The sequence below is a fragment of the Orbicella franksi genome, chromosome 12 (assembly GCF_964199315.1).
Source record: "Orbicella franksi chromosome 12, jaOrbFran1.1, whole genome shotgun sequence".
NCBI lineage: Eukaryota > Metazoa > Cnidaria > Anthozoa > Scleractinia > Merulinidae > Orbicella > Orbicella franksi.
Genome location: NC_138156.1, coordinates 22,303,762 through 22,313,414, shown reverse-complemented (window position 1 = coordinate 22,313,414; position 9,653 = coordinate 22,303,762). Strand labels below are relative to the sequence as shown.

General features: G+C 38.8%; 1 long non-coding RNA gene across 1 annotated transcript; it reads right to left on the bottom strand.

The window, feature by feature from the left end:
* Positions 1–3,601: 3,601 nt before the first annotated feature.
* LOC145463454 (uncharacterized) lies at positions 3,602–5,482 on the bottom strand. The gene is made up of 3 exons (XR_014041332.1): positions 5,399–5,482; positions 5,080–5,157; positions 3,602–4,183 (listed from the first exon to the last, which is right to left on the bottom strand). It is a non-coding gene; the product is annotated as an uncharacterized LOC145463454 (long non-coding RNA).
* Between the last annotated feature and the right edge of the window lie 4,171 nt (positions 5,483–9,653).

Here is a 9,653-nt window from a genome sequence, read left to right as displayed (position 1 = left end):
CAGTCGCAGTACTGGTCTCTGGCCGGTCGGGCTGGAATAATGGGAAGCACCCTGTTTCATCCCGGGAGATACGGATTAGATTAGGTGATGTAGGAGAGGAAGAAACTTACCGTACCAGGAATGAATATTGGTCCCAAATCAGTGTTCTAAGTGATCCACACCAGAGAATTAAGCGGATACAAGTTTTGGCCACTGAACTAAAAGGCAAATCGAGAACATCATTGTTAGTGAAAACTGCCACGCATTAAAAAAATAAACTAACAAAGGGCTTCATGACTGTGACTTTAACTTTTGACTCGTCCCTATCAATTTGTAAAGTAGAAAGTTTGGAAAATCTAATCCAGCTCTTGGTGAACAAAAGAATACAAGTAACGTAAAAGACAACTGGAATTTCCTGATATTTCGTTAAAAACCGGCTCAACATTACCCTCGCACGGCAACCCAGTAGAATACTGGTTCTCAAATTAGAAACGATAGATCCTTCTTTACAAACGTGACTAATCGATGACATCGATGGCTCCCATGAGATCATTGATTATAAAATATTTAAGATAGTACGCGCGCTCTCATTGGTCGATAGGTGTTTTAACGTGAGAGCATGTAAACATGGTTATTTTTCTATGTTTCGAGAAATACTCTATGGATCCAATAGTACAGTGGACTTTTTCGCGTGTTTACATAGCCTCATCTAGACAGAACACTCGCGGATTGGGAGAATTCTCAATAGTTATGCAAACCCTCGACTGCTACTCGGCAAAAATTCTCCTAGCCCCCCTCGTGTTTAGATGAGTGCTTTGTAAACACAGTAAAATCCTCGATTGGTTGCTTTGCCACGCATAGCAACCAGTGAGATTGCTTCATAGACAATAGCTTACTTCAAATGACTTTTTTCGTGTTTGCCAAAGTGGGCAAAGGCCGGCTTTCGAGTTAAGCTTATGTTGAAAGATTTTGAAATAAAAGAGCTGTCTGTAGTAGTTTGTTTCTTTATTATATAAAACAAATAGATTCCATGTTGCCGTGCGTCTGTTCAGTAATAGATCACAGAAGACGTCAAAATGTGATAAGAACATCAGTGACACACTCGGCTACCGTCTCGTGTGCCACCTTTTTGTTCTTACCACATTTTGACGTCATCTGTGATCTATTAAAAGAACAATATGGAACCAGACATTTCTTAAAAGCGAGAGTGGAGAAGAAAGCGAACAAACACCCCTGGCTTTGAGCTGTTTGAGATGCTCTTATTCAATAGCAGGTTTGTGGGTTTTGTTTTCCTTTCCACTTCGTTTTAAATTAATGAGTTGCGCGTCGAAGGCTGAACTTGAACACGGGAATGGCTTTTAAAAATGATCTCTGTCACTTTTGTCATTTGGTAAAATAAGCTTAAATGAACAGAAGACTGAGGGTTAAGGAAAATGTCAGAAATGTAAGCTTATATTTGTGCACGATGTAGTCGTTCCTTCGAGCGGCCCTTTCTTCAATTAGAGTCGAGTGATCGAGCAAAACTGAAACCCGGGAACTTAAGTTAAATAATTCATCAGAGACTACCTATATTTGATAAAACTTCCTTTATTAAAGCTCGTATGCAAGACTTCACTTAAAACAGAAATTTGTTAAAACTCTCATTTACAAGTTTTGTTCGCCGAAAACATTTAAATAATTTTCTCGAAAGGTCCGGCGATACAGACCAGTTTGTTGTTTTGTTTGGTCCGTCTTCCAATGCTAAGTGCCTTTGTTCAACCAGCCGATTCAACTCCTGCTCGCTTAAATTAATAGCAAATCTCTTAGTTGTAGGCCCAGGCAAAAATCTTGAGCTCGAAATCTCACAGGAATAATCTTCCTCATCTCCCGAAGAATTATTAAATTTTTCCTTATTTTAGGAGAAGAAAAATAGGAATTATGTTTTAAAAAGTGTCAACATCGATGAAAAAAACTGCCCAGAAAAAGTACAAATAAACAAACTGACGTGAGCGTACAACCCACGGGCAAATGGATGGAGCGTATTAGCCAATCAGAACTCGCGCTTCGCTAAGGCTATGTTATAAAACAATGTGAAATGACTAAATTCTTCGTAGTCTGATGAACGAGGACGACTGCGGCTAATTGTTTGTATTTCCCTTTGGAATTGAACGCTGTGATTACTTATTTAGCCTGAGCACGTTTTTAGAGCCAATAACGAATTCGTGGGTAAAATGTAAATTCATTCAGTTTTGACGAGGCGTCGTCCTTACCTTTGCCCGTCGACGCAGCAGAACACATGCAGTTTCTAAATTTAGCCACGATAGATCATTCTTTCCAAAGTTGACTAGCCGATGATATCGATGACTTCAATGAGTAATTAATAAGTAATCGATGGGTAATCAGTCGATTACCTTATTTTCACCTAAATCGGTCTTCACTTGAATGTCGAAAATTACCTTAAGCCTCTTTCTCAAAGCGAGTCTTCATAGGAAAATATCTCATCCTTTCATATGAAAATGAAATTTCATTCACATGCAAATTAAATCATTTTCATATGAATGGTTGCGCACCAGGCTTCGCTTTGACAGATCAAGAAGATTAGGTCAACTCCAAAATGGGCTATTGGTTTTGCATTATTACGCTACAAAACTCGCGCCACTTTTTGACCAATCAGAAGTAAAACCAATCAAATTGGCTCGCTCGCGTTTACCCGCGGCTTTGCGTTGGCTACATGTATTAACTATGGGTTTTGATTGGATGGTTCACTGTATTACCTGTATCTTTTGTGACTGGCGAGAGTAATTACTTTGGCTTGGGTTTTAGGACACTCAATTGAAAACAGCGCTGTTTTCGCGGTAACTTCATTTCGCAACAAATGAAAGAAGCATGTATCGCGACACTTAAATTTCGCGATTTGGCAGAAAAATCGCGTTTAAAGCAACTACATATACAAACAAATAGGTATTACCGGGGAGTTTAAGAAAACCACAACGGCAACTGCAAAGGAAAGGTCGCTGAACAAACCTAAAACTAAATGACTTTAGAGTATTGCACGATTCGTACTAAGGTAAAATATAAATTCATTTTTTAATCGACGTTGTCCTCGGCACAGCCGTAGTGATTACGTATTAATTCCCCAATGTCGGTGTCAGAATCTAAGCTGCCGCAAACGACCTAGCCTCGGACAGTCTATTGTCTGAGAATTGAAACTGTGCTGACAAATTTATCCCATACAGTTCCATGCTCGACATTAATTTCATTGATTGGTTATATGACTCTTTCCATTTTTCAAAAATACACTACTTTCAGTTCGTGACACGACATGTATGTACAGTTTCTTACGTTCAACGAGCATCGTCGTTGTCGTACTCGATCTACAGAGATGTCTTTTTGTAGCTGCACAGGGATGAATGCTGTTTAGATTATGGTCAAGGGATCTTAAAAAAAACTTGACTTTGAATACTGATGATCTTCAGAAACGCTCTCCAAATGTATCCCGCGCTGGTTACCTGGCCGAAGCTTTATAAATAACGTGCTCGAAATGTAGCGAAATGCTCACTAGGTTTGCGCTTTTTGTTTTCAAAGGCAACACTCCAACTGACCTAATTTCCTACTTGAAGAAATACAGCACAACTGAAGAAAATTCCCATTTTCAACCTTCTTTATTTTTAAACCTTCACTTGGTTATTACAAAGGACCGTGATGCAAATACATTACTACAAGTTTGCGCGCGGCAGAGACGTTCATCACACCTGTTTAACACGTTTTCCCCATCCTGGTTGTGACGTGTTGCTTGTTTAAGCATATTGAAAGTTGTAAATCATTTAGTATTTTCTTCTCTGTTGTTTAGGACTGTTTAGCTTACATTCCTTGATGTTTTGATAATTGAAAGGCAGAACACTCCCCAATGTATTTTGCGCATTGTTTGCCTCCGAACGTAATTGCGTAAATTTTCGCCGCTGACATGGCTAGGTTAGGGGACAGACCAATTCCAAAGACAAATCTTGGACATTTCATCCCGCGAGGGACATTCACTGTTGGACACTTGGAGTAATAACTCATTTTCGCTAGTTTCCAGCCCTGCTTAGCAGCCAGCTGAGCAAGCTGTCTATATACTGCTTTATCGATGGCCTCAGTCTCCCTAGGGATTAACACTGACAGCAACAGGAAGATAAAGCAGCAACAAGGAATGAGTTTCATCGTGATTCGGAGGTTTGTAATGTACCTGTTAAAAAGAATTAAGAAAAACAGCTCACTCTAAAGACATTTACTTATGAGAACAATTAATTTCACCTATCAAAGGCCACTTCACTTAACGAAAGAATTTAATTATCGTAATGCTAGCAAAAATACTGAGGCGTCGTTTTCTGTTTCATCAGAAAGATATAGGGATACAGGTTTATTTTGTCAATATGCTTTAGCTAGAAGAGTGAGCCGTCACAGACTATACTTAAAAGATCAAAAGGCTGCGACAGTTCAGCAGCTAATTTACAGGTATTACATCATCACACAGACATCACTTTTCAAAATTCCCTGAATATTCCCCACGAAATGTCAGATACAGAATCTGGATCCAGCCTTTCTGGCAGCCGTCCTTCCCAATAATAAACTCCATATGCACAGCCTAATAAAATTGCAACAAAACTGAAGCACATAACATTAAAGTTTGGAGGGAAACGGTGTCATTTCAGGAGAAACCGGGCCATTTCAATCCCCTCAGATTTTCTTAAAAGAATTGTCACCTCAAACTTTCGTGATACGAGAAATTTTTCTGGCCTGTTGTTTTCGGATTGATAAATATGCCGTTTTAGGTATCAAAAAAAAAAAAGGGTCAGTTATGATTTTCGGATTTGAAAGGCAGTAAGACCTACGGTTTTCGGGAAATGAACAAAAGAGCGCTAATGAATTTTGAAGACTCAAGTTCCCCTAGAATTACCGACCAGATAAATATTTTAAAGCTGAAAAAAGCTAAAGAAGCTAAAATTAACCTACATAGCTTTAAAAACACAACAGATAGCCTAAACAGCGTTTTAAAGCATTTGAGAGAAAACCGTGCCGCGGCAGTGGCTGTGCCCTGAGAAATGGAACGGATCAAGCGATGAAATGCTGAGAGAAACTTACCAGGAGTGAATCTTGGCTCAAGATCAGCGCTCTTAGTGATTCTAACCAGTGAAGTGGATACAAGTCCTTGCCACTGTACTAAAAGGCAAATTGAGAACATCATTATCAGTGAAGACTGCCGTTCATTGGAAAATGAGCTACCAAAGGGCTTCACCAGTGTGACTTTAACTTTTGAGTTGTCCCTATCAATTGTAAGGTAGAAAGTATAAAAAATCTAATCCAGCTCTTCAAGCTTCTTCGAGAACAAAAGAATGCAAGTAACGATAAAAGACAACTGGAATTCCCCGTGATATTTCGTTACAAAGCGGCTAAACATTACCTTCGCACGGCAACGCAGTAGAATACTGGTTCTCAAATTAGAAACGATAGATCCTTCTTTACAAACGTGACTAATCGATGACATCAATGACTCCGATGAGATCAATCACAATAAAATATTTAAGATAGTACGCGCGCTCTCATTGGTCGATAGGTGTTTTAACATGAGATTATGTGAACATGGTTGTATTTCTATGTTTCGAGAAATACTTTATAGATGCAATAGTACAGTGGACGTTTTTCCATGTTTACATAGCCTCATCTAAACAATCGGGGAAATTGGGAGAATTCTCGATAATTATGCAAACCCCCGACCGCGACTCGGCTAATATTCTCTAAGCCTCCCTCGTGTTTAGATGAGGCTATGTAAACACGGTACAATCCTCGATTGCTTAAGTAATCAATGGTTAATCGATGGGTAACCAGCTGATTATCTCATTCCCACTTATTTTCGCGTAAGTAATTTCGCAAATAAAGAAGAAGCGATTTCGCGATTTGGCAGAAAAATCACGTTGTGGGGACTAAATTCCCCTAAAATTTGCCAAACGTTGTTCTGCATCAACACTTTAAGCCTGGTCTACACGAGCAAGTTTTATGTGGCAAATACTTTTGATCGTGTAGATGGCACAGTAAATATTTGTCAGTGGTTCAAAGTTTAGTGCGCCAGTAATGACTTTGGAAAGCAGAGATACGCAAAAACAAGGCGAGGCTGGGTAGTTGTTCCCCAAAAATATGGCGCTTACGAACATATTTGCCACATTTCTTTGGCGAGTCGTCTACACGAGCAATGTTTGTATGTGATAACTTTAATTTGTCACATAAAAGCTAACACGCCAGCTTTTCAGCACATGATATATTTGTCACATAAAAATTGGCCAATTTCCTTATCTACGCGAGCAAATGAGAATTGTCACATAAACCTTGCACGTGTAGACGAGGCTTTGGACAAGTTGGTAATTTACAATAACTGTCTAATTCCTCGCGCGTTGACTGGCTCATTTTTATCATCAATAAGAGTACAGACGGATAAAATTTTAATTTACGCAAGCTTTCAAGTTCAACTTTCAGCTGTCAAACTGTCAACTTTTTAACCAATGACATTTTATGAACTTTTTCTAAGTAGACAATCAAAAAGCGAGAAAAGCTATCAGGGAGTTTAAGAAAACCAGGACGGCAACGGCAACGGGAACGTCGCTAAACAAAAGATTTAACTAGGAGAACAATGGCTGTCCACGTGCGTTATAACTCTTGGTACATTTCTTTACCGTCCCCGGCAAAACAACAACGTGAAATGACGAAATTCTGCGTTGTCTGGAGAACGTGAACCACGACGGCTACTTTTTTAAATTTTTATTTCAAGTTTATCGCTGTGTCCCAGATTCAGTTTCGTGAAAGTTTTGTCAGTGATAAACAAAGTAAAGGACTGTTAGAGTATCGCGTGCTTCGTAGGGAAAATATAAAGTCATTTTTTAATCGACGTTGTCCTCGGCGTCGCCGTCGTGGTTATTTAAACTCCCTATTGACAATGTTCGCGTCATTTTGAACAAAATTCACTTATCTTTGTTTACGACAAGTTTACGGCGTCTTTTCCCTTCATTTATTCCCGGCATTTGACCATTTTGGGGTCTTGTCATTGTAAAAAACAAACTGACGTCAGTTTTTTTAGTTTCATTCCACCAGTACTTTCAAAAAATGATTTTTTTTTTCGACATTTGGTGTTGTTAGAAATTTTTTTTTTTGAGACGATATTTAAAACAGTCGCACGGACGTTTGCGAAACGATGTAAATAACCTTGGTACAAAGTGTTTGTCCACTTGCTAAATCGAACTTCTGGTGGATTCCTTCTCAAACCCATCAAGTTTAAACAGAAGCATATGGTTTAAACAAAGGAAATCATGAACGTGTTAATTCTCCGTTTTCTCCTTAGTTTTAGTTTCGATTGAGAAGATATATCAAACACTCAAGACAGTGTTTGATCACATTTCCAAACACCTCGAAGTTCGTCAAAAATACTCCGCTACGGGCTAACTTTAAAACGGAGAATGAGGAATCGGGGAATGGGAATGGGGAACGGGGAACGGAGAACGGGGAATCTTTAAAATGAGGAATCTTTAAAAGCGGGAATCTTTAAAATGGGGAATCTTTAAAAGCGGGAATCTTTAAAACGGGGAATCTTTAAAAGCGGGAATCTTTAAAATGGGGAATCTTTAAAAGCGGGAATCTTTAAAATGAGGAATCTTTAAAAGCGGGAATCTTTAAAATGGGGAATTTTTAAAAGCGGGAATCTTTAAAAGCGAGAATCTTTAAAATGGGGAATCTTTAAAAGCGGGAATCTTTAAAATGGGGAATCTTTAAAAGCGGGAATCTTTAAAATGGGGAATCTTTAAAAGCGGGAATCTTTAAAATGGGGAATTTTTAAAAGCGGGAATATTTAAAATGGGGAATCTTTAAAAGCGGGAATATTTAAAATGGGGAATCTTTAAAAGCGGGAATCTTTAAAATGGGGAATTTTTAAAAGCGGGAATATTTAAAATGGGGAATCTTTAAAAGCGGGAATATTTAAAATGGGGAATCTTTAAAAGCGGGAATCTTTAAAATAGGGAATCTTTAAAATGGGGAATCTTTAAAAGCGGGAATCTTTAAAACGGGGGATCTTTAAAGTGGGGAATATTTAATAGCGTTATTCTTTACTGAAAAGCGAACGAGAATCTCTCACTTTCCCACCGGAAGCTATTTATTCGGTCACATGTATCAACTCAACAGGTACAGAGACAGTTGTGGAATTTATTCATTGTAATTTTATTGCACGCTATTAAAGCACATCGGTTCAGCGGGATAGTGGAGCGGTTCAAATCTCGATTCTCACTCTTTGAGATCCGCTAGACCGACCAAAGAATCGAACCGCCTGGATTTATCTTAACTCCGGACTGTGACGTTTAGTTTCGCAGCGATGGATATTTGTCGTAGCCTTATCATGTGCTAATGGAACGACTTACGACTTAACGACAAATATATGGCAGGGAAAACACGTTTTTGGTTATTTAATCGATAAATCAACAGTCCCCTAAATCTGGTTTTCACATGACGTCGCTAAAATTCAAACTACAAAACTATTAACCATCCTGAGATTTTACTTTCATGATGTGTAAGAGCAGCTGAAAACTAATAGTCATACAAATTTTTGCTCCAAGTGGGTTCTTGGTTTTGTAATAGACTGCGCTTGAATTTCTAATCTTTTGCGTGACGCGGCATTTACATGATGGGCAAGAAAGCCGTCGTGTTGGTTAAAAGAGTGACTTATTTCGGGGGAATTTGGCTATCTGAACAGTTCATGTATCAGAAAAAGTATTATTTTTAAAATGTTTTTGAGTTCCTGAAGAGATAAATTCAGGCTATCTTTAAAACGAGGAACGGGGAATCGGGGAATGGGAATGGGAATGGGAATGGGAATGGGAATGGGGATCGGGGAACGGGGAACGGGGAATCTTTAAAAGCGGGAATCTTTAAAATGGGGAATCTTTAAAAGCGGGAATCTTTAAAACGGGGAATCTTTAAAAGCGGGAATCTTTAAAATTGGGAATCTTTAAAAGCGGGAATCTTTAAAACGGGGAATCTTTAAAAGCGGGAATCTTTAAAACGGGGAATCTTTAAAAGCGGGAATCTTTAAAACGGGGAATCTTTAAAAGCGGGAATCTTTAAAACGGGGAATCTTTAAAAGCGGGAATCTTTAAAATGGGGAATCTTTAAAAGCGGGAATCTTTAAAATGGACAATCTTTAAAAGCGGGAATCTTTAAAATGGGGAATCTTTCAAAGCGGGAATCTTCAAAATGGGGAATCTTTAAAATGGGGAATCTTTAAAAGCGGGAATCTTTAAAAGCGGGAATCTTTAAAATGGGGAATCTTTAAAATGGGGAATCTTTTTTAAGCGGGAATCTTTAAAAGCGGGTGATTTCTTGTCAACCACTGTTTCGACTTTCCGTCCTTGTTCCTGGTCTATGTGATAAAAATGGCTCCAAACGACCCCTCCCCTATCACATCTTTTTCGCCGAGATCATTCCATTTAAACTGTGGAAGACCTTCAAAGCGACCGATTCTTTCTTCTTTAAAGTGAATGCACTGGGCACTTTGAAATTGTCTTCGCATGACTGCATGGCGTAGAAAGAGGTATCATTAAGAACACAATGACGGATTATACGCGAAATTCGCCGCCACATCGTTCGGGCATCGAGCATCGAATTACTTTATTGCTGGTTTT